The 26,777-nt window shown below is 34.6% G+C and overlaps 1 protein-coding gene across 5 annotated transcripts in view; it reads left to right on the top strand.

The window, feature by feature from the left end:
* LOC145986675 (putative fatty acyl-CoA reductase CG5065) overlaps positions 1-26,777 on the top strand; it is a 138,759-nt gene that overhangs the window by 37,693 nt on the left and 74,289 nt on the right. Inside the window, exon 1 of one of the 5 annotated variants that reach the window (XM_083120968.1) lies at positions 15,684-15,787. The exons of 3 other annotated variants lie outside the window; for them this stretch is intronic. The gene's annotated coding sequence lies outside the window, so the exon portion shown is untranslated. Of the gene's footprint in view, positions 1-15,683; positions 15,788-26,777 lie in introns of those variants that run through there. One more of the 5 variants, XM_083120965.1, reaches the window with a different exon arrangement.

Here is a 26,777-nt window from a genome sequence, read left to right as displayed (position 1 = left end):
ACGTCTGTCGCTATTTAATATTCGCAATTCATTTGCACGTATTTATAACTAATTTGCACGGGTTTTAATTCATTCGCACGTACTTAGAATTCATTTGCATGTACTTAGAATACTTTACATTTATGTATTTGCATGTTTATAACTTTTTATGAATATATATTTATTTATTTTATGAAAAATATGTATATAGAAGGTAATTAGAGGTACTAAAGGCTATGCATATGGTTTTATATTCATTACTGCAAAGTATGTAATGTATAAAATGTTAATATTAATGTTTATAATATTGAAAATAAGTTTTCTATGGTTTATGAACCGCTATGAACGGTGGTAATGGGTGTAGGTACAGGTTCAATTACGATTGGGAACGGTCCCGGTACTCGAACCCACGATATGTAATATTATTAATTAGTACTATGTAATAATTTCATCATGTTATGAAACACGATGGTGCAACACGCTAGACAGAATACTGTCTCCGAATTTTGACTCCGCTCTGATGCCAGACAGAGAGAATGAATTAATATTCAGCGCAGGTAGAGAAGAAAGGAATTTTGGGGAAGCGCGTTCAAGGTCAAATGACGTCACAACGTCAGAACAAACAAAGAACCCGGTTGACCAATCAGAACCGGTTTTTTCAAGGTTAACCAGTACGCAATAACAGGGGAAAGCTATGCAATACTGTAGGGCAGGGGAGGGATTGAGCCAGACAACAAAGGATGTCTAGAATGCGCAGCAAGGGTCAAATCTCTGAAGCTATGCGGTTTCCGCCGCCAATTAATATTCCGCTCAGGTTTGCCTTCAAGGCACAGGACGCTCTAGCGCAGGTTTTTTTTATCTGTACTATGAAGAAGGGAGACCTATTAGGGACGGGGCCTACAGTTTTCACCATTTGCTTTTATCACGGGGTAACAAACCTAGGACCCTTTGATTATTGATTTAGGTAGTAAATGTATGTTACTGTGTGCTATTTAACTTAATTTTGAGTTTATTTTTTACCAAACTTTGACTTTATGTCAAATCTTTTACAAGTTTTTATGTATTTTTACCAAAATAACACTATTTGTACTATTCAGGCAACATTTTTTATTAAATTTTGGACTCGCAAAGATATTTTTACAACTTTTTAACTTATTATTTTACAATTTTATGTTAATTTTTTACCAAAATAACACTATTTGTACTATTCAGGCAACACTTTTATTAAATTTTGGACTCTCAAAGATATTTTTTCAACTTTTAACTTATTATTTTACAACTTTATGTTAATTTTTTACCAAAATAACACTATTTGTACTATTCAAGCATCATTTTTTATTAAATTTTGCACTCACAAAAAACATTTTTACAACTTTTTAACTTATTATTTTACAATTTTATATTAATTTTTTACCAAAATAACACTATTTGTACTATTCAGGCAACATTTTTTATTAAATTTTGGACTCACAAAGACATTTTTTCAACTTTTAACTTATTATTTTACAACTTTAAGTTAATTTTTTACCAAAATAACACTATTTGTACTAATCAGGCAACATTTTTTATTAAATTTTGGACTCACAAAGACATTTTTCAACTTTTAACTTCTTATTTTACAACTTTATGTTAATTTTTACCAAAATAACACTATTTGTACTATTCAGGCAACATTTTTTATTAAATTTTGTATTTACAAAGAGATTTCTTCAACTTTTAATTTATTATTTACAAGTTTATGCCTATTTTTTACTCAAATAACACAATTCTATCTGTTCAGGAAAGACTTTTAGTTACATTTTCGACACACAAAGTGTGTGTTCTCAACTTCTATCTGTTTATTTCACAAGTTTAGGCTTATTATTACCAAAATAATACAATTCAATCTGTTCAGGAAAGACTTTTAGTCGCATTTTCGACACACAGAGTGTGTGATCTCAACTTCTATCTGTTTATTTCACAAGTTTAGGCTTATTATTACCAAAATAACACAATTCTATCTGTTCAGGAAAGACTTTTAGTCGCATTTTCGACACACAAAGTGTGTGTTCTCAACTTCTATCTGTTTATTTCACAAGTTTAGGCTTATTATTACTCAAATAACACAATTCTATCTGTTCAGGAAAGATTTTTAGTTACATTTTCGACACACAAAGTGTGTGTTCTCAACTTTTATTTGTTTATTTTACAAGTTTAGCCTAATATTTACTCAAATGACACTATTTATATTATTCAGGCACCATTTTTATTACATTTTGGACTCTCAAAGAGAGAGAGAGACACACACACACACACACACACACACACACACACACACACACACACACACACACAGAGAGAGAGAGAGAGAGAGAGAGAGAGAGAGAGAGAGAGAGAGAGAGAGAGAGAGAGATTTTTTCCAAGTTTACAGGATTATTCTCTAGATTACTCAAATAACACAATTTAGATGTGTTTTGAATTATATTTTGGATGCAAAAGTATGTTTTGACAAGTTCTACCCTTTCATTTTACAAGTTTAGGCTTATTATTACTCAAATAACACAATTTAATCCAGTCAGGAAGGATTTGTTATTATATTTTGGATGCACAAAGAGAGGTTTTCAACTTTTTTATTGATTTTTTGCAGGGTATGTATTAATTTTTATTTATTTTGTTTTGTATCATATATACATTTACAAATTTTTAACTTAGAGTTTAGTATTTATTTAATTTTTTCAAAAACACTAAAAAAAAGTACTTTTAGCTAAAATGTAAGCCACAGAATATATTATTATTATTATTATTATTATTATTATTATTATTAGGGTTTACTGATTTCTACTATGCTATTTTTGGTTCTGTATTTCTATATGTATTTATTTAGGGCACGTTACGCCTGCCACGCAGGAAAGTTTGTTTATTTTAGAGTTTGCTGAGTATTTTGTTACTGCTATACTAGGTAAAAGTTTTCTAAATATACCAGATAGAGCTCTATATACTTTTGTTTTTGCTATTTTGGAGATGATGCGATCAGCACCACTCTCCATCTGCTTTTTATTTTATGTACCCAATATTATTTTGAGGCTTAGTGAATTCTAGAGCCTATTTATGCAGGAGAGAGGAGAGAGGACTTGAAAATTTTGATCTCAGACAACCCACAACTATTTGTCAGAGTATTTTAAAGGATATTTTATACTTATTATGTGCCACTAGAATATCAAAGCTTGCTTAATTTTTATGTCTGTAACGCATTTATTGTATTTCTAGCTAAGGCTTACTGGATAAAGTACACGAAATGTTTAACATTTCAACTATTTGCTTTTATACGAGGGCAATTTTTTAGTGTAACGAAAATTATGATGTGTCTATGAGGTCTGAAACCCCTTTACCGATGGGTCCATAACTGGACGCTTACCAACATTGTTTTTTTTAAATATAACCATTTATCAATATATTGACAATTCACAGGACAAGACGAAGTTCAAAGACAACTGACTATATGGACCATAGGTTCACTTGCTAAACTTTTTTCTATGCTAGAAGAATAATTTAGCCTTATAGCCTTTTTCAAGGTATTTTAGAAGTATTACTGGGTTTTTTGGGTGCATCAACATTTGGGTTATTTCCATTTGGTTTATTATACGAGGCTACAATCACTATATGTCTATGAGGACTAAAATACATTTATTGAAGCTAAAACCTTAGGCTGTAACTAGGGACTTAGCATGTATGTCGACAATTTATAGGACAACACGAACTTTACAAAGGATTGTAGGTGATGTAGGCCCACACGCCAGAGCTTTGTTAATCTGCAAGAAGCATTTACAGCTAATGCTACGAGGATATAATGTTAATTTTTCATTGTTTCAAAAGAATGCTATCTTTTTATACACCCAATATTTGCTTTTTCAAGTAACTACATGTGCCAGAAGCACTTACAGGCCAACTCTAACTAGACTTATGTAAATGTAGCAAGAACTATATTTCTGAGGAAGCACGCAAAAGCAGATTACCAGATTAAAGTATCAGAAAAACAGATTTTTCTATGCAAGTATATTTTTATTGACTGGATTATTTAACAGATCAAACAGGAAGACTGCAAAATTCATTAAATGTAGGTCTATCGTATAGGTGGTTTCAGAGATATAAAAAGAACAAATATAAGATTTCGCTTGTTTTGCTTCTGAGGCTAATCGCGACGCTAAGGGTAAATGGCGAGGAAATGTAACGGAGGAGAAACACTCCCAAGAGTTATGGGCTGCATGTAAGTTAATACCACAGAGATATTACAGTAGGTGTAGGTTCTACCACCAGAACTTTTCTATTATAATAATACTGGTTATGCTGTACTGTTAGCTAAAGATGCTGATATTTGAGAAACTTAAAAGCTTATTTGCAAAATTTTAGATAAATAATAATCTGTTAGACTGTAAACATATTTTATATCCATTCTGCTAAAGATCCGATGACAAAATTTAAAAATTGTAATCGCCCAGACAGGGACTCGAACCCTGGACAGATAGGTTAAAAGCCTAATGCTATACCAACTAAGCTATCTGGGCACAAGGTATTTTTTTCTTGAAAAGTTAGTTATGTTAAGAAATATATTGAAACATTTGAGAACACTTTTGGTCTGGTTCGACAGAGAAGGAGACAACATTTCCAAATTTTTACAGACTGGGTGTATTTTTCCACTATAGAGGCCTTCACTATATGTAATTGGAAACGCTAAAGTTCAGCTAGCTTCCAAAATTGAGGCAAAGATTGTGTTTGACGAGATTAACAAGTTACAATTATATCCAGTTACGGACAAATAAAGCTAAAACTCTCAGATTTACTGTACTAGCCTAGTTTTAGTAACATTTTCTTCACTTTAGTACAAATACCAAAGAAATAGGTATATTTTATTTATAATTTGACAAAATGTACTAGTATTTAATTCACAAAGTTAGGTAAAAAACAGTATTTTTTAAAAATATTGTTACTGCCTTCAAATTTTATGTTATTTAGCCACTAACAACTGGTTTACACTGTTTGGCATCCTTTAAATAGGAAAATAAGGAATTATTTGTTTAGTATTTTTACTACTTTATATTTATTTAAGAAAACAATTCTACAGTTCAACTTAATTTTTAACAAATTGTTACTAATTTATATATCAAAGTTATGTTATTTAGAGTGTATGAAGGCGTATAAAGTTAATATTTGTACTTATCAGCGCAACTAACAATTATATTTTACACACAAAAGATAATGTTTACAGTTAAATTACTTGAATCAGAGAATAATATTTTACAGTAATTGATTCATTCAGCACTAGTCAGTACTTTTATGCATCAGAAAGTTTTTTAATTTTCTATTACGCATGCTATTTTGGGCTATTCTTAAAATGTATTTCTAAGGCAAACTGGTTTAATTTTCTGCTTATAATGCACAGTTGACAGTTTTCGCACAATGCATTGTACATTTGTTATATACTCTACTTACAATCCAAATATTATGCTTATTTAATGTATAACTAACTAACTCTCTAGCCTTCTTAAACCCGAATGTTCATGGCTGCAGCAACACATGCCTTTCATCTGTCCCTGTTCTGAGTAAGATCTATATACTCCTTTCCTTCCCTACCAATTTCCTTTAGGTCCATCTCTACATTATCCCTCCATCTTTGTTTTGGTCTTCCTATTGGTCTTTTATCATCAGTTTTCCCAACAAGAATCCTGTATACTCTTCTTTCCTCTCCCATTCGTACCACATGATCTACACACCTAAGTCTTCTTGATTTAATCATTCTAATAATATCTGGACATGAATACAAATTATGTACTTCTAAATCATGTAACCTTCTCCACTCATCTGTCTCCTCATTTGTTTTAGGCCCAAATATTTTCCTAAGGATTTTATTTTCAAATACTCTCAATTTATGTTCCTTTTTCAATGTAAGGGACCAAGTTTATTTACTGTATTTAACTTTTATTTTTTGTAATTAACAAAAATTAAAAGCGTATACTGTAGTTATTATATCTTTTTCTAACAGTTTATTTTGAAATTAATATTATTAGGTATAGTCTTTGATTTATAACTGTATTGCTTTTTTTATCAATTTATCTAAGAGTACACGTGGACAAACACATGTGTACACACTTTTATGTACATAGATATGCCTTTTTTTTCAATAATTTCAGTATGAAGATTGCACTTTAGCTATTCAAGCAAGGGTAGGAAAGGTAGGATTTCTGAGAATTTGTTGCAGGATTTTGTTGTCCAAGTATAGATGAGAACTGAGCTGGGAGACTGTTTTGAACCTTTTCATGAGAGTTTGCATGTGAACTGTATGCAAATTGAGCAATATTGACTGTGCATGCTTCTAAGTTTTGCTGTTATTTCACATCAACTTTGTGAGACTGTAGACAGTTTTCCCATTTCAAGTAGTTTTTATTGATTGTATTTGTATATGTTTTGGGGACTTAACAGTTTTATGTTATGAGGCAGTTTATTGTAGAATATTTTTACCTGATGGTATGAGATATTGAGTGTCTGCTGTTTTACTTGTAATTATTTTCCTTTTTTGTGTTGTGTATTTGACTATATTTTGTCCAAGTTCGTAGTATTTAGAATAATTGTTATTGACTTGTAGATGTAGGGACTAATAATCCTTTGCAAGATGCCCTATACTTTAGTCTGAACATTATTCTTAGTGTTCACTTTTGAAGCCTTAGTATTCTGGTAGTATTATTAATGTAGAGGTAAATTAGGCTGAAATGTAGGCATTTTTCTTATAAATTATACTCACTTAGTTGGTTCAGCAGGTACAAGTTGCATGATGTTTTACTGCTGATGATGTTAATTTGCTCTTCTTATGTACTACGTATGATGTAGCTTACTTGAGTAATTGGAATTTTCTAATGAAAAAAGGATTGCTTGTCTATTTTATTCCTATGTTATTGAGTTTGTCCATAAGGAAGCCATGTTTTTTACTCTATCCTATGACTTGGAAGAATCTAGATATATTGTGTTTGCAGTTTTGTTTATCTAAGGTTGACTATTGATTTCTCTTTCTGGATGCCATGTTGGTTCTGTGTATTCCTTTTGCTGCTTGAATTTGACTTAGGTTGTTTGCTTTTTTTCTTAGATCTTTATTTGTTCAGTATTTTTTATTATTTAATATTTTTTTACATAAAAAATTCAAAGTACATTGTTAAAGTCAAAGTGTGTTAAAATTTAATTTTTCAAAGTTAAAGTTTTAAAAATACAATTTTCTAAAATTAAAAGTTATAATAGTATATTTTGTTAGTAGAAGTTTTTATAGTATAGCAAATTATTTTGTTGTTAATTTAAAATTTGTTAGTTAATATAAAATTAAAGTAATTAAAAATCAATTTTTCAATGTTAAAGTTTTAAAAATACAATTTTCTAAAATTAAAAGTTATAATAGTACATTTTTGTTAGTAGAAGTTTTTATACTAGAGTAAAATATTTTGTTCTTAAAGTAAAATATATTAGTTAATGTAAAATTAAAGTAATTAAAATAAAAAAATAAAAAAATACTGAACAAATAAAGATCTAAGAAAAAAAGCAAACAACCTAAGTCAAATTCAAGCAGCAAAAGGAATACACAGAACCAACATGGCATCCAGAAAGAGAAATCAATAGTCAACCTTAGATAAACAAAACTGCAAACACAATATATCTAGATTCTTCCAAGTCATAGGATAGAGTAAAAAACATGGCTTCCTTATGGACAAACTCAATAACATAGGAATAAAATAGACAAGCAATCCTTTTTTCATTAGAAAATTCCAATTACTCAAGTAAGCTACATCATACGTAGTACATAAGAAGAGCAAATTAACATCATCAGCAGTAAAACATCATGCAACTTGTACCTGCTGAACCAACTAAGTGAGTATAATTTATAAGAAAAATGCCTACATTTCAGCCTAATTTACCTCTACATTAATAATACTACCAGAATACTAAGGCTTCAAAAGTGAACACTAAGAATAATGTTCAGACTAAAGTATAGGGCATCTTGCAAAGGATTATTAGTCCCTACATCTACAAGTCAATAACAATTATTCTAAATACTACGAACTTGGACAAAATATAGTCAAATACACAACACAAAAAAGGAAAATAATTACAAGTAAAACAGCAGACACTCAATATCTCATACCATCAGGTAAAAATATTCTACAATAAACTGCCTCATAACATAAAACTGTTAAGTCCCCAAAACATATACAAATACAATCAATAAAAACTACTTGAAATGGGAAAACTGTCTACAGTCTCACAAAGTTGATGTGAAATAACAGCAAAACTTAGAAGCATGCACAGTCAATATTGCTCAATTTGCATACAGTTCACATGCAAACTCTCATGAAAAGGTTCAAAACAGTCTCCCAGCTCAGTTCTCATCTATACTTGGACAACAAAATCCTGCAACAAATTCTCAGAAATCCTACCTTTCCTACCCTTGCTTGAATAGCTAAAGTGCAATCTTCATACTGAAATTATTGAAAAAAAAGGCATATCTATGTACATAAAAGTGTGTACACATGTGTTTGTCCACGTGTACTCTTAGATAAATTGATAAAAAAAGCAATACAGTTATAAATCAAAGACTATACCTAATAATATTAATTTCAAAATAAACTGTTAGAAAAAGATATAATAACTACAGTATACGCTTTTAATTTTTGTTAATTACAAAAAATAAAAGTTAAATACAGTAAATAAACTTGGTCCCTTACATTGAAAAAGGAACATAAATTGAGAGTATTTGAAAATAAAATCCTTAGGAAAATATTTGGGCCTAAAACAAATGAGGAGACAGATGAGTGGAGAAGGTTACATGATTTAGAAGTACATAATTTGTATTCATGTCCAGATATTATTAGAATGATTAAATCAAGAAGACTTAGGTGTGTAGATCATGTGGTACGAATGGGAGAGGAAAGAAGAGTATACAGGATTCTTGTTGGGAAAACTGATGATAAAAGACCAATAGGAAGACCAAAACAAAGATGGAGGGATAATGTAGAGATGGACCTAAAGGAAATTGGTAGGGAAGGAAAGGAGTATATAGATCTTACTCAGAACAGGGACAGATGAAAGGCATGTGTTGCTGCAGCCATGAACATTCGGGTTTAAGAAGGCTAGAGAGTTAGTTAGTTATACATTAAATAAGCATAATATTTGGATTGTAAGTAGAGTATATAACAAATGTACAATGCATTGTGCGAAAACTGTCAACTGTGCATTATAAGCAGAAAATTAAACCAGTTTGCCTTAGAAATACATTTTAAGAATAGCCCAAAATAGCATGCGTAATAGAAAATTAAAAAACTTTCTGATGCATAAAAGTACTGACTAGTGCTGAATGAATCAATTACTGTAAAATATTATTCTCTGATTCAAGTAATTTAACTGTAAACATTATCTTTTGTGTGTAAAATATAATTGTTAGTTGCGCTGATAAGTACAAATATTAACTTTATACGCCTTCATACACTCTAAATAACATAACTTTGATATATAAATTAGTAACAATTTGTTAAAAATTAAGTTGAACTGTAGAATTGTTTTCTTAAATAAATATAAAGTAGTAAAAATACTAAACAAATAATTCCTTATTTTCCTATTTAAAGGATGCCAAACAGTGTAAACCAGTTGTTAGTGGCTAAATAACATAAAATTTGAAGGCAGTAACAATATTTTTAAAAAATACTGTTTTTTACCTAACTTTGTGAATTAAATACTAGTACATTTTGTCAAATTATAAATAAAATATACCTATTTCTTTGGTATTTGTACTAAAGTGAAGAAAATGTTACTAAAACTAGGCTAGTACAGTAAATCTGAGAGTTTTAGCTTTATTTGTCCGTAACTGGATATAATTGTAACTTGTTAATCTCGTCAAACACAATCTTTGCCTCAATTTTGGAAGCTAGCTGAACTTTAGCGTTTCCAATTACATATAGTGAAGGCCTCTATAGTGGAAAAATACACCCAGTCTGTAAAAATTTGGAAATGTTGTCTCCTTCTCTGTCGAACCAGACCAAAAGTGTTCTCAAATGTTTCAATATATTTCTTAACATAACTAACTTTTCAAGAAAAAAATACCTTGTGCCCAGATAGCTTAGTTGGTATAGCATTAGGCTTTTAACCTATCTGTCCAGGGTTCGAGTCCCTGTCTGGGCGATTACAATTTTTAAATTTTGTCATCGGATCTTTAGCAGAATGGATATAAAATATGTTTACAGTCTAACAGATTATTATTTATCTAAAATTTTGCAAATAAGCTTTTAAGTTTCTCAAATATCAGCATCTTTAGCTAACAGTACAGCATAACCAGTATTATTATAATAGAAAAGTTCTGGTGGTAGAACCTACACCTACTGTAATATCTCTGTGGTATTAACTTACATGCAGCCCATAACTCTTGGGAGTGTTTCTCCTCCGTTACATTTCCTCGCCATTTACCCTTAGCGTCGCGATTAGCCTCAGAAGCAAAACAAGCGAAATCTTATATTTGTTCTTTTTATATCTCTGAAACCACCTATACGATAGACCTACATTTAATGAATTTTGCAGTCTTCCTGTTTGATCTGTTAAATAATCCAGTCAATAAAAATATACTTGCATAGAAAAATCTGTTTTTCTGATACTTTAATCTGGTAATCTGCTTTTGCGTGCTTCCTCAGAAATATAGTTCTTGCTACATTTACATAAGTCTAGTTAGAGTTGGCCTGTAAGTGCTTCTGGCACATGTAGTTACTTGAAAAAGCAAATATTGGGTGTATAAAAAGATAGCATTCTTTTGAAACAATGAAAAATTAACATTATATCCTCGTAGCATTAGCTGTAAATGCTTCTTGCAGATTAACAAAGCTCTGGCGTGTGGGCCTACATCACCTACAATCCTTTGTAAAGTTCGTGTTGTCCTATAAATTGTCGACATACATGCTAAGTCCCTAGTTACAGCCTAAGGTTTTAGCTTCAATAAATGTATTTTAGTCCTCATAGACATATAGTGATTGTAGCCTCGTATAATAAACCAAATGGAAATAACCCAAATGTTGATGCACCCAAAAAACCCAGTAATACTTCTAAAATACCTTGAAAAAGGCTATAAGGCTAAATTATTCTTCTAGCATAGAAAAAAGTTTAGCAAGTGAACCTATGGTCCATATAGTCAGTTGTCTTTGAACTTCGTCTTGTCCTGTGAATTGTCAATATATTGATAAATGGTTATATTTAAAAAAAACAATGTTGGTAAGCGTCCAGTTATGGACCCATCGGTAAAGGGGTTTCAGACCTCATAGACACATCATAATTTTCGTTACACTAAAAAATTGCCCTCGTATAAAAGCAAATAGTTGAAATGTTAAACATTTCGTGTACTTTATCCAGTAAGCCTTAGCTAGAAATACAATAAATGCGTTACAGACATAAAAATTAAGCAAGCTTTGATATTCTAGTGGCACATAATAAGTATAAAATATCCTTTAAAATACTCTGACAAATAGTTGTGGGTTGTCTGAGATCAAAATTTTCAAGTCCTCTCTCCTCTCTCCTGCATAAATAGGCTCTAGAATTCACTAAGCCTCAAAATAATATTGGGTACATAAAATAAAAAGCAGATGGAGAGTGGTGCTGATCGCATCATCTCCAAAATAGCAAAAACAAAAGTATATAGAGCTCTATCTGGTATATTTAGAAAACTTTTACCTAGTATAGCAGTAACAAAATACTCAGCAAACTCTAAAATAAACAAACTTTCCTGCGTGGCAGGCGTAACGTGCCCTAAATAAATACATATAGAAATACAGAACCAAAAATAGCATAGTAGAAATCAGTAAACCCTAATAATAATAATAATAATAATAATAATAATAATAATATATTCTGTGGCTTACATTTTAGCTAAAAGTACTTTTTTTTAGTGTTTTTGAAAAAATTAAATAAATACTAAACTCTAAGTTAAAAATTTGTAAATGTATATATGATACAAAACAAAATAAATAAAAATTAATACATACCCTGCAAAAAATCAATAAAAAAGTTGAAAACCTCTCTTTGTGCATCCAAAATATAATAACAAATCCTTCCTGACTGGATTAAATTGTGTTATTTGAGTAATAATAAGCCTAAACTTGTAAAATGAAAGGGTAGAACTTGTCAAAACATACTTTTGCATCCAAAATATAATTCAAAACACATCTAAATTGTGTTATTTGAGTAATCTAGAGAATAATCCTGTAAACTTGGAAAAAATCTCTCTCTCTCTCTCTCTCTCTCTCTCTCTCTCTCTCTCTCTCTCTCTCTCTCTCTGTGTGTGTGTGTGTGTGTGTGTGTGTGTGTGTGTGTGTGTGTGTGTGTGTGTCTCTCTCTCTCTTTGAGAGTCCAAAATGTAATAAAAATGGTGCCTGAATAATATAAATAGTGTCATTTGAGTAAATATTAGGCTAAACTTGTAAAATAAACAAATAAAAGTTGAGAACACACACTTTGTGTGTCGAAAATGTAACTAAAAATCTTTCCTGAACAGATAGAATTGTGTTATTTGAGTAATAATAAGCCTAAACTTGTGAAATAAACAGATAGAAGTTGAGAACACACACTTTGTGTGTCGAAAATGCGACTAAAAGTCTTTCCTGAACAGATAGAATTGTGTTATTTTGGTAATAATAAGCCTAAACTTGTGAAATAAACAGATAGAAGTTGAGATCACACACTCTGTGTGTCGAAAATGCGACTAAAAGTCTTTCCTGAACAGATTGAATTGTATTATTTTGGTAATAATAAGCCTAAACTTGTGAAATAAACAGATAGAAGTTGAGAACACACACTTTGTGTGTCGAAAATGTAACTAAAAGTCTTTCCTGAACAGATAGAATTGTGTTATTTGAGTAAAAAATAGGCATAAACTTGTAAATAATAAATTAAAAGTTGAAGAAATCTCTTTGTAAATACAAAATTTAATAAAAAATGTTGCCTGAATAGTACAAATAGTGTTATTTTGGTAAAAATTAACATAAAGTTGTAAAATAAGAAGTTAAAAGTTGAAAAATGTCTTTGTGAGTCCAAAATTTAATAAAAAATGTTGCCTGATTAGTACAAATAGTGTTATTTTGGTAAAAAATTAACTTAAAGTTGTAAAATAATAAGTTAAAAGTTGAAAAAATGTCTTTGTGAGTCCAAAATTTAATAAAAAATGTTGCCTGAATAGTACAAATAGTGTTATTTTGGTAAAAAATTAATATAAAATTGTAAAATAATAAGTTAAAAAGTTGTAAAAATGTTTTTTGTGAGTGCAAAATTTAATAAAAAATGATGCTTGAATAGTACAAATAGTGTTATTTTGGTAAAAAATTAACATAAAGTTGTAAAATAATAAGTTAAAAGTTGAAAAAATATCTTTGAGAGTCCAAAATTTAATAAAAGTGTTGCCTGAATAGTACAAATAGTGTTATTTTGGTAAAAAATTAACATAAAATTGTAAAATAATAAGTTAAAAAGTTGTAAAAATATCTTTGCGAGTCCAAAATTTAATAAAAAATGTTGCCTGAATAGTACAAATAGTGTTATTTTGGTAAAAATACATAAAAACTTGTAAAAGATTTGACATAAAGTCAAAGTTTGGTAAAAAATAAACTCAAAATTAAGTTAAATAGCACACAGTAACATACATTTACTACCTAAATCAATAATCAAAGGGTCCTAGGTTTGTTACCCCGTGATAAAAGCAAATGGTGAAAACTGTAGGCCCCGTCCCTAATAGGTCTCCCTTCTTCATAGTACAGATAAAAAAAACCTGCGCTAGAGCGTCCTGTGCCTTGAAGGCAAACCTGAGCGGAATATTAATTGGCGGCGGAAACCGCATAGCTTCAGAGATTTGACCCTTGCTGCGCATTCTAGACATCCTTTGTTGTCTGGCTCAATCCCTCCCCTGCCCTACAGTATTGCATAGCTTTCCCCTGTTATTGCGTACTGGTTAACCTTGAAAAAACCGGTTCTGATTGGTCAACCGGGTTCTTTGTTTGTTCTGACGTTGTGACGTCATTTGACCTTGAACGCGCTTCCCCAAAATTCCTTTCTTCTCTACCTGCGCTGAATATTAATTCATTCTCTCTGTCTGGCATCAGAGCGGAGTCAAAATTCGGAGACAGTATTCTGTCTAGCGTGTTGCACCATCGTGTTTCATAACATGATGAAATTATTACATAGTACTAATTAATAATATTACATATCGTGGGTTCGAGTACCGGGACCGTTCCCAATCGTAATTGAACCTGTACCTACACCCATTACCACCGTTCATAGCGGTTCATAAACCATAGAAAACTTATTTTCAATATTATAAACATTAATATTAACATTTTATACATTACATACTTTGCAGTAATGAATATAAAACCATATGCATAGCCTTTAGTACCTCTAATTACCTTCTATATACATATTTTTCATAAAATAAATAAATATATATTCATAAAAAGTTATAAACATGCAAATACATAAATGTAAAGTATTCTAAGTACATGCAAATGAATTCTAAGTACGTGCGAATGAATTAAAACCCGTGCAAATTAGTTATAAATACGTGCAAATGAATTGCGAATATTAAATAGCGACAGACGTTATCGTATTCCTCTACTACTGACCTATAGTTTAAAGTGGAATCCGAACCTCTGTGCTTCCACCGGTTATCGAACCTGGAACCCCCTGGAACAAGGCAACTATAAAATACATCTACATAAAGAAGCAAAGTTGGATAAAGGGAAATAAAGAAGTCTCGAGACTTTGACGCAAAAAATGCCCTTGTTATTGTTTTCTGCAGCTCTTGTGTAGACGTTTTGGCGCAATAATATGTTTAAACTTCCTATCCCCCCAATCGCATTTACTTAAACAATGACTAATTTTTCACAATCTTGATAAGTTTGATTGTTTGGTTTGCATAACAAATTCCTTCTGCAAATACATGCCAAAAGAAAATAAAAAACATAATAAATTGCTTCCGCACTATGCTAAACCTTATGTACACCCAACAGCAAAAGAAACAGTGAGCGAATTGTCCTTTACCATTTTAATTCGCTCTTTTTTACGCAATGTAATGATAATGAATTGAAATAAAAATCGTCAATATTCAGAGGATAATAACTACTTCGAATCAACAGAATTTCGTTCGTTTAAACAACCCAGGATGTAGAATAATAAAGTAATGAAAATAGCGGTGGGAATATTGCCTACTATTATCTTTGCCGTTGACTGTACCAAGGGAAAGTAAACTGTCCTTGCCCCTCTGGTTTTGGCACCTTGCCCCCAGTTTTCAAACTCAATCGCCGCCACTGAATACTAACTCTTGTAATTCCGGGAGATGATAAAGTTTTTCCGGGAGAGTTAGTTCGATTCCGGGAAGGTTGGGATAACAATCCGGAGCGTATGTCACGGTGACTGTTAAATGATGAAAAGGGCAAAGGGTTCGAACGGTAACATTCCTGCTCCAATGCTATGTATTCTGTTACCTCACCCAGCGGTTGGCTACCGTACAAGAAGGCCTTCCACCCAAGGGAACTCGAAGCAATCTCGGAACAAAAGAAGGACAATTAAAAGCCCTATCTAACTGGGGAGAGAAGCTGAATTCGGAAGTTCTATTTTCGAATCTGGCAAGTTCCGGGTTAAGTCTGACGGAGGAGAGGTGTTACGTTGTGTTAGCGCGAAGAGTAGGGGGGTCGCAGACAGAGGGGAAGCGGGAATGGACTAAATACAGGAACGTAACCACATGTGCACCTGAACGGGAACCGGCTAGCAGCCTCGGAAGGTAAAAAGTAACATTTTTTTATTTTACTGTTACATTCGCACTGTTGATTTGTTTTCAGCCACTACCTTTACCTTTCGCACTTTCGAGTCCAGCATGTTTCATCCCCAGTGTGTGAAAGTAAGGAGTTGTAGAGCAGTTTAACACTGTCGCCTGGTAATCAAAGGGTTCAGGGTGCGAAATCCTGGGGGGGACGGGGGATTTCCCCCCACCGACAATCTTGGCCTCAAAAATCTCCCCACCAAAAATTTCCGAGGGGGAGAGTTTTGGTAAGGGTTCCGATTGTTTTATGATTTCTCCTAGCTCAAAGACCAATTGTCGTAGAATTTTGGAAATCATTGTCACACGAAATTTGAACCTTCCTTAAAGTAATGAGGCTGTTTGGACTCGAAAAAGTTATTTATGTTGAAAAAACACAAATTGAAAATTGCCTTACGCACTTCTCATGGACAAGATATTCTCCATCGACAACCGACAGTAAATATCGTAGAAGCATGGGAATGAATGTAGAAGTAAATCGGAACCTTAGTAGAATGCATTTAGGGACTTTATTTTAATGCTAAGGGAACCAAACCTAACCAACCTAACCTAACCATGAAAGCATATATTGAACAAAACCCTTAAGTAATCGCTAAAACTCCGCAGTATATGTTAACAAACGTTCATCGAAATCGAACCATGTAAAAATTGCATTCGTAACATGATGAAATCGCATAAAACAAAAGGAACTTGGGCCAGAGTGGTAGTTATAACAAACAAAAGATAAGCAATTACTTTTAATTTCGAATACACTTCACTAAGAATAATATCCAAAAGACACACAAATTAGTGTAGTTGTGACAATTGAATGCATTCTCTCTCTCTCAAGATATCACTAACAAATCTACATCAATACGCACAATAAAAGTAAAACAAGAATGCAAGAAAATAATCAACTATGAAATCTAGTTGATATACGAGATTAACATCAAGCACAAACTAAACAAAACTTACACATAATAAAACCACTTCAACTATTTCATAATTTATTAACATCTTTAACCAGTTAGTAAAGGAATTAGTTAGCTGCTTTGCAATATCTGATATGTATAAAAGTAACAAATTAATTTCCTTTATGTAATTAATAATAATATATTTTTAATTGAGTAATATATTTGTACTTTTAATAACATTACAAATATGTATATCGTATAATTTACACATGTTTCTGTGGGAGGGGGTTTGTAGATGAAGAACTTTCTCCCCCCACCAGTTTTCAATGATTTCGCACCCTGGTTCAGGGTTAGATCCATGGTGGAATCAAACTGCACGGTGGTTCGGATCCCACCTGAAACTGTAGGTCCAGTCCCGATTAGCTAATTTTGATTTGATTTTTGCTATGTTAGCATCGCTTTCTACCACATTTGGCTAATCGCGATGATGTTGAGTGGTGATATGGTGAAATTGATGAAGGGACACTCGCAAGGAACACCTATGCCCAGGCCAGGATTCGAACCCGGGACCCGATTAGCTGATCTGAGCATACAGTTACAAATAACAGTTACTATTTTCAATTGATTAATTTATTAATTTTTCATCGCTTTTCTGCGCTTTTGGCTAATATCGAAGGTGAGAATGAATGGCGATTGGATGAAATTGACGAAAGGACAATACGCAATGACAACACACAACGAAAGTACCACGGAGGAATATACTATCCTGGCTGTGAGCCCAAACGCCAAAGCTTCGTTTGTCCAGGGTAAATTATGTGGAAGAAAGGTTGACATTTGAGTGCCTTCCAAAAAGGGCCATCCCTGTTACACCCCTTACTGTTTGCGAGTAACAATCAGGCGCGGGTCCACGGGGACGGCGATAGGGACGATAGCCCCTCCCAACTTGTTCTTGGATATATATGTTACAGTATGTCTAATATTACTGAAGACTCAAATGCTTTGTCTTTCATCGCCAAGTTTAACAGGCTCGAGTCAAGGACGTATTTAGGGGGGAGGTCCAGGGGTTCCGGACCCCCCTCCCCCCGAAAGATTTATCAAGTACGAAAATTAAATAATGAAAATATACTCGTTTAGCATTTGTTGTATAACTTCCTCTGAACTTATTGGAAGACAAGGATTATATTGGGATTGATAGACGCATGATAAGAGGAAGAAGAAGAATTTGTATTTTAGAGCATGTTATTGATTGGTTGTTATAGTAACAATGTGTAAGATGTACGTGAATGGCCAGCCCTGGCCCAAAACCATGGGAACGGTTGAAGTTTTTGCGTGCGATGACGTGTGACCGGCCAAGTGAATGCATCACTTCAATGTGAAGTCACGTGAAATGACAAAACGACAGTGTTGCTGTATGCAGATATTAAACACCAGAACAAGAACAATGTCTAGATGAGGATGTGTACTACAGGCTGTGGAAAAGGAGATGCGATAACCACTAACGCCGTCAAACGGTTGGGCGGGAACTTTACGTCACATACCATGAAGAAGTAATAGGGTCTGAGCTTGCGATTAGTCCACTCAGAATTAGTTCACTTCATCAAATGATTTACTAAATCTCATCAATTTACATTGTAACGAGTGCACTCACGGTCCCCGAAATGACGTGTCAATCATACCCCGGCACGGGGCCAAACGTCGTTATGTGTACGGGAAACCGGTCGTGACTCACGGTCCAGTTATCAAGTTCGGTACTGAGACGGTCGTTTATTGTCATACTATTGCGAGGCGGAGATTAATACCTTGAAAAGTTACACTGTTTTGTTTACCTTTGATATGTAGATTCGAACAATCATAAAACACTAATAGCATAATATCTGGTACCTGAGAAACGTCAAATAACAACACTGACGAACGGTAAAAAGTGAATATATATTGTAACAACAAAAAAAAAATATTGCAATCAACAACTGTTTACAAAGCCTCCTCACTCTCACAACATTCACGCTATCTCTCTTTCACACACATGAGGTATTTTTACATGTGAAGTATGGATACAAATCAAGGATCTCATTAACATATCATTCCTTTTAATTTTTAAACCTTTATGTGAATTTAGGGCATTTGTCTGCCAGCTCCTGTGCTCTTTTAAATTAACTTAAGTGCCAGCCCTCGGAAAGCTGTTAACTAAGACAATTGGGTCGGCGTGGTTAAATCTTTCGTTCGAATGAACGTTTGCACCCAGTCGTAAGCACGACATTATACAAGTTTCTCGGACGGGGGTAATACACATCAGCCTCTCTCGTCCAATGAGAACAACTACACAATTACATAGTGATGCAAAAACTTAATTGGCTCCAGCTGCCGGAATACACAAATCAATCGTCGGCGCGAGCAAAAATTACCTTGAAAACCACTATGCAACAAATAATACTATTTCACGCACACGACCTTGCAATAAAAACAACTACGCTTTCCACAATTAAAAGGACTCATCAGTCAACTATTGACAAATTAAATGGCGCGACGGGGCGGTCGGTTACACAAAAAATGGAGCACACTTTGACAATTTATACTAAATATTAAAGAAATGAAATGGAGCTTCTAACGCTGAATGCAGACAATTAAATTAGAACATCTGAACATGAAATAACCCTTTTTTATAACAATACCAAAACAATTTTTAGACGCGGAAGTTAGGTTTGGGTTTTCCTGAGTAACTTTGCAAATAAGTGAGACTTCGGCGTTAACTGTACGGTGGTGATACTAACGACGCACGTTTACATGGACATGAGACCCTCTGAAGTATACTGTACCAGACTCTGCTACATGGCGTGGTCCTTCATCTCTCCTGGAAGCGGGACTTGCACACGGTTCCTTTGTGGCGAAATTGTCCTCCGAGGTCGATCGCGACGAAGAATAATTGCGACGATATGGTGTACTTGCACCTCCTCAGAACTTCGGGCGTTCCTCTTGTCACTAGCGTCGGGTGTACGCGGTCACGCGTCGGTTCGGAATCTCTCTGGTGACGGGCTTCGATTCGGCGTCGTTCTGGAGTCGTCCTTCAATCTCTCCCTCTGGCTTCGATCGGCGTCGTTCTGGAGTCGTCCTTCAATCTCTCTCTCTGGTGACGGGCTTCGATCGGCGTCGTTCTGAAGACGTCCTTCGGGCTTTGGGCAGTGTTTGGCTTTGATGTCGTCTTTGGCGTTGGCTGACTGGCTTCATCGGAAGATGGCGATGCATCGTTGCGGGGTCAGGGAAGTCGACAGACTCCCTTCTCAATCTCCTTTAGCCGCCCATGATTATGTAGTTAACGCTTGGCAAAAAACAAATCACCGCGTAATCTTCACCAAAATAAGGCGCACAATGGTAACCCTCTATCTGCAAGTCGCTCACAGTACGTAAGGAAACAAAGTCCACGGACACAAAACAATGATCACGTGAGAGTGTAGCGCGGAGATGCTCTCTCTGTGAAATCCGGGTAAAAACTGTGTCTGGAATCATAGTACTGCCTATATATAAGAGATTCGAATTCGTCCGTTGAAACCCACGCTCAGGTAGCTTGGCTTCGCTTTTGGAGGAGATGCGAATGACCTGTGTCCATTGTCTTGAAACTCGGTCAAGTGCGCGTCGTCGATCCTTTCAGGCTTGGGCTCCAGCTGGTTTTCCTGGTCATCCGTGAACATGGGTTCGAACGCCCACTGCGACTCAAGCCCGGTAGCGGCGAAAATAATCTTTCCTTATCTCCGTGTTGGTGCAAATATGTCATGTTCTAAGCGGCGGCTGTCACTCAGGAAAAACCCGTCCCCAGCTTCCGACGTCTGGCTCGGATACAAGTTTATTCACAAAATAAGATGAAACCTCACACTTTCATGTTTGTGCATAAAATGAATCAATAAACAAAAAATAATTTATATCGAACTGCGTTTACATGTCACTAGATACCGTGACAACATTGTCGAGTTCATTATTTGTGTTATTTTTGGTTTAGGTTCAACATCTTCTCCGAAGAGAAAATTATGCTCATTTCCTTGTCCCTGTACATCCAGGGTCAAGGAAGTCAGTAATAAGGTGTGTTATATACAGTGTACACCTATAGATTGAATTGTATCTTCTCCAAATATGATGTATAAAGAAACAAATTGCCGGATAACTAAGTGAGGTGAGTGTACATTTTTATATTACTATTATAGTTAGTGGAGCCACAAGCAAAGAAACCTGTGCAGACTCGCGACTCCTGTGCACCGTACTCCAGTGTGGAGGGGAGGGGAGAGTGGAGCAGCTCTCTTATAGTCCGAGTTGAACGGAAGAGGAGGAAGGTTCTTTTTCTTGTGATCGCTCTTGTAAGTAAGGGGAACTGTGATTGGCCATTCATCTATTTTATTACTTCTTCGTAATTTCAATTGACTTAAATGGCCGGAAGAGCAAAGTAAATTTATCAAATATAAATACAAACACGTACCGTTTAATAAATAACCAAAATGGAATGAAAAGTTAGCAGTTTATATTTTTATTGCTTTATGTGAATATGTAGGGAAAAGCGAGAGAGAATTGTACACCAATGGCAAAGAAATGGTAGGCGATGTATTTACCAGCATTATACTCCGTACATTCCTGCTCATAATAAGGAGTCGAAGGTATCTTGCTTAAGGATCTTTCTTCGATGTAAACCTAAAAGTTGACTTTTCAGATTACGTACATAATCCGCACTGCGGATTCTAGCATTAGCATGATTCACGTTAGCGTTTCCACACGAATCCAAAGCTCGGTGACCGAAGAATCCTTTTGAAAAACGTATATAATGTATATATTATGTTCAACGTACTTGGAAGATGTATCTTGTGCTGAACTAAAATAAATAATAATAACAAGTGGTGTGCGGTATCTCGGAAATTCGGGACCGGGATAGGAAAGAAAAATTCTGTCCCTATCACGACTTCAGCAAATGACTTCCCTAAATTTCTGGATCCCGAGCAGTCGGGAAATACCGAATGGTCATTTTAAAACGGTATTAATTCTTGACGTTTTCTACATTGCAAGTGTCTGGAACTTATCGGAAATTGTTAGTTTTCATTCCAGAAATGCAAAGAAAATCACTTAAGGTGAAAATGAGAATTTGAGATTTCCCGACTAGTCGAGAAATTGCGAATATTTCCCGTCCCGAATGTCGGGATTTAAAAAAAATTCTCGTTCCGATCAAAAATATTCTGTCCCGCATAACAATAAGTACCTATCTATATTTATTTTCAATTTGTCTGAAGCCACAAAATGTAAATGGGTGGAAATGCTCATTTGTGTACTCGATTTCGTGTGTTCAGTTTCTGGCATGGTTTCCTATCTGCATAGTGCAACACTAGCGCATAGATTTGGAATTCATTTCATGGAGGATAAATTCACCTCTTACCGTCGTTTCGTCATTACGAGTAAACAACGGATTGGCCCAACCTATACTTCTAATAACCTTGGTGAATGGCTTCCAGGCATTAAAGTTATGTTGTTAATTTGAACCTACGTGTTTGTATGTCTTGTAAATGTATAGATAAGAAATCACACACACACACACACACACAACAAGGCTTACATCTATGGCGCCGTCGTACAGGATATTCTTGGTGATTCTTCGTAAGAAGTATGGATGAAGACGTCACGAAGAGTACACGACGATCATCATTCCAGCATAGGTTTATGCAAGGAGAAATTGTGTCGGCTTGATCAATTTCTACGGTAAGAACCAAGATTACACGGTTTGTGTATTATTTACATTAATTGCACAAGAACAAAGTTTAAATCAGTGTGATACGGATTGTGTTTACGATATTGTGATACTTATTTAGTTGACCACAATTATGAATATGTTCGGTGTTTGAATTTATTATCTGAGTTCCGGCCAGATTCAGAATAAATAGAAGATTGTTTAACGAGGTTTGAACAGTCTTGCTTGGCTCATGATGTTAATGAAGCCAGGAAGGTACCCATACTGATTGCAGTTATAGGACCTGAAACATTCAAAGTGCTGAAGACTATCCCAGCACCCGAACCAGTCGAACGGCAAACGTATTCGACCCTCAAGGACAATCTGCTTAAACATTATGGGCAGATAATAAACAAATATGTGGAACGTTTCAAGTTCAGACAGTGCACGCAGGAAAGCGGCGAGGATGCAACACGATTTACGGTACGTGTTATGCAACAAGCACTTAAATGTAGTTTTGGCCAGTACTTACAGGAAGCCATTGTAGAGCAAATAATTGTAGGCGTTCGGTCTGACGCCATTAGAAAGAAATTACTGTCTGAACCTACATTGACTCCAGCAAAATGTCAAGATATTGTGCTTCAAATGGAACTAATTGAACGGGAAACACAAATGTTTGCACATCGTGAAAAGGAATGTAGTTCTAATGTAGTTGCATTTACTGGGACACAGAAATTTAAACCATGTTTCCAGTCCTCGCAAGCACACAAAAAGAACTTCGTTAATCCTCAAAATAGAAGTTATAAAAGCACTGAAGAATGTGATAGATGCTCCAGAAGGCATGATATTGGACATTGTCCAGCAAAATATTCGATGTGTTCATTTTGCAAAAAGAAAGGTCATTGGCATGTAAAATGCAAGTTTAGGAAAAATAATGGTGGAGTTGCGAGTAAGACAATTACAAGTGATCAAATATCTACGTCTAATATTAAACCTTTAGACGCTATTGTTGAACAAAACATACATAACGAATTTCATGGTTTGTCTTTATTGCACGTTGAGGTTAGTGATTCTCATGCGCCAGAAGATAGTACTTGCACTATTTCATCGAACACAGAAAATACGCAAGTGGAAGATGCAACACTCACTCGTTCAAAAGCAAGGAGTGTTAGTTTCAAGCCAAGAGCACAAGCTATAGATGGCACTAATGTTCTTGTGTCAGCAGAACCGTGCGTAGTTGATTTGTGTATTGATAAGCGAATTGTACAATGGGAACTAGATACTGGATCTACAGTTACTCTGTTTAATAACAATTCTTTCAAACAATTGGTTCCTCATCGGCGAACGCAATTCACTACACTAAAGTTACGAGGTGTGAATAATAATACGTTGAAGTTGAAGTTGAAAGGTCAAGCTTTCATTGATTTATCATTGAATGATGATGTATTGTATAAATTACCGGTGATATTGTGTGAAGAAGATCTCCGTTATCCGTTGATTGGACGTTCATGGCTCGACAGTATTCATCCAGGTTGGAGGAACTTGTTAGCACAATGTAACACATTGTTCACAAATACGGGGTCCGAACAAAATGATAACGCAGATATTAATACTAAAATACCGGAAAGTGAAGGTTTGAGAGTACAGCTGGAGAAGAAACTTGACCAGAAAGAAAAGGAGAAGAAAGAAGAGCATCTGAGGCAGTTGGCTCAGAAGCAGAGAGAAGAGAGAGCTGGAATTCGAACACAGGCAATGGGAGATAAGGATGATGAATCAAGGGAAAGTGACCAACTGCGATACAAGAGACATAAATATATGACTGAACGGGAAAGGCGAGTGGATCGCCCACCATTTCTTGGATCACGGCGGGGCCGAGTAGAGAGGAAGAGACTTGACAAAACTTATCTTACATATCTTCCGAATGATCCAGTCTGGGTGCAGACCCCGAAGGTAAATTCTCCGAAGCATGTACCAGGAATGGTATTGTCTAGAGTTGGCAACAGCCTAATATATAAAGTGCAGTTGTTCGACGGATCGACACGAAAGGTAAACGTCAGGTGGCTACGAAAACGTGAATGTGAACCAAACCCCTCACCAACAGATCTACACTACCTGATCCAAACCTTGAATTGATACCAGCAGGACAGCCGAAGGATGCAAAGGGAAAAGATAACCAAAACCAACCAAATACAGATGCTGGGCACACACCAATCAGAAGATCGAATAGACTTAGGAGACCTCCTGATAGATATGGTGAGACCAGCACTTAAAAAAAAAAAAAAAAAAAAAAAAACTCCAGGAGGAGATGATAGACGCATGATAAGAGGAAGAAGAAGAATTTGTATTTTAGAGCATGTTATTGATTGGTTGTTATAGTAACAGTGTTTAAGATGTACGTGAATGGCTTCCAGGCATTAAAGTTATGTTGTTAATTTGAACCTACGTGTTTGTATGTCTTGTAAATGTATAGATAAGAAATCACACACAACAAGGCTTACAGGGATCATAGGGCTTTGAGGGACACGAAGAACGTATTTAGGGGGTCCGGATCCCCCCCCCCCACACGCACACACCCGAAAGACTTATTAAGTACGAAAATTAAATAATGAAAATTACTCGTTTAGCATTTGTTGTATAATTTCCTCTGAACTTATTGGAAGACAAGGATTATATTGGGATCATACGGCTTTGAGGGACCGGAAGGACGTAGTATTTAGGAGGGGTCCAGGGGTCCGGACCCCCCCCCCCCCGAAAGACTTACCAAGTACTAAAATTAAGTAATGAAAATATTAGCATTTGTTGCATGATCGATGGTTATTAATTTCCTCTGAACTTTTTTAAAATAGAAACTTTCTTTTCTCCAGCTACATGTAACATCATTTTTGTTATTCGATAAATATTCAATTATTCATCTATTTGACATTAATTTCGTTGCCAGAGCACTTGTTTTTATGTAAATTATTCCGATCTTAATTAAAGGTAAGCTTTGTAATGAATATGCGCTGTTATATATATCTATTTTTATAGGTACAGTCCTTTTACCTGATCTTGTAATAATAATATAATATTAATTTATGTATTATAATTTGTATTAATTTGATTTAATATAATTATTTTAATTTATATATTATTATTCCTGAGACACTTCGTTCGCTCCCCCCCCCCCGAAACATATTTCTAGATACGTGCCTGGCTTGAGTATATTTTTTAAAGCTTGATTTGAGCCCACTTTATGCCCATGATAGGCTAATTACAACTGGACCTATACAGTATAAATTTGGATCAGAACCACTTGCAATTTACTTCAAAAGGGAATCGAACCCGAGACCCTTTGAGAGAATAGTTTTGGTTTCCTTTGTTTACTCACTTTACCCCTCGTATCTGTTCTATTAGTTTACCGTGGCTATGGAGCTATTTATGCTTGATTGATTTGCTTTATTTTACTTCGCTTTTTATGCCACTTTTGGCTAATTTGCGAAGATGGGGATAAGCGACGATATGATTAAATTGATGAATGGACACTCACAAACATCCATGCTAAGGCCAGGATTCAAACTCGGGAGGTATTTATTATAACGACATTCAATAATAACAATCTATTTCGGCTCTGGATTACTATTTTTGAAAAACATTAATCTCTGGAAGTCATCTTGGTATATTGTTTATGTAAAACAGTGCAACCGTAGATTAGAATTTATACCAAACGGTAACATCTGAATCAGCCACTGCTGTAGACTCAGTCCCGATTAGCCTATCTGTTCATAAAGCTGACTTAAAAACAAAATTTTAACTCAAGCTAGTGTAGATTAGAATTGATTTTCGGTTAGGTGAGGTATCCGACCGAAATTCGCCTCTCCCAACTGTAACTTCTGGATCCGCCACTGGTAACAATAGCTGTAACGTAGTTACTAACAGACAGGGGGGGGGGTCGAAAGGGTCGGTGGACCCCCTGGAAATTGACATCGTTCATTTAAAGATACAAGAAAGCCGGAAGTTTGTTACTCTTATTAAGAACAGAAATAAAGTTAATTTAGTTAGCATTCCAACAGATTAATCAAAGTAAAAATGCATTGGATCGAAAACATTGAGTGAAATATATAGGAACATGATTATATTCTACCATTTCATCCAAAGAACGAATGGTTCCACAGTTTTCAAAATTCTAATAATTACAGTTATAAGTGAGAGGTCACACAACAAACTTTATTAAAAAAACTCCCCCTAACATTTAAAGCCTTTTCTTGAAAGTGCTAAAGTTAATGTCAAAATGCATTTCAGATACTAACTGCATAAAATGCAAAAGAAATAATAGAAAATTGTTGTACTGATATTGACTCGTTTGGTGAAAATCGAGTCTCCCCATTTATATAAT

Source organism: Lepisma saccharinum, chromosome 4 (assembly GCF_977018435.1).
Source record: "Lepisma saccharinum chromosome 4, izLepSacc3.1, whole genome shotgun sequence".
Classification (NCBI taxonomy): domain Eukaryota; kingdom Metazoa; phylum Arthropoda; class Insecta; order Zygentoma; family Lepismatidae; genus Lepisma; species Lepisma saccharinum.
The sequence above is the reverse complement of the archived record's forward strand: the minus strand, read 5'-3'. Positions and strand labels throughout refer to the sequence as shown.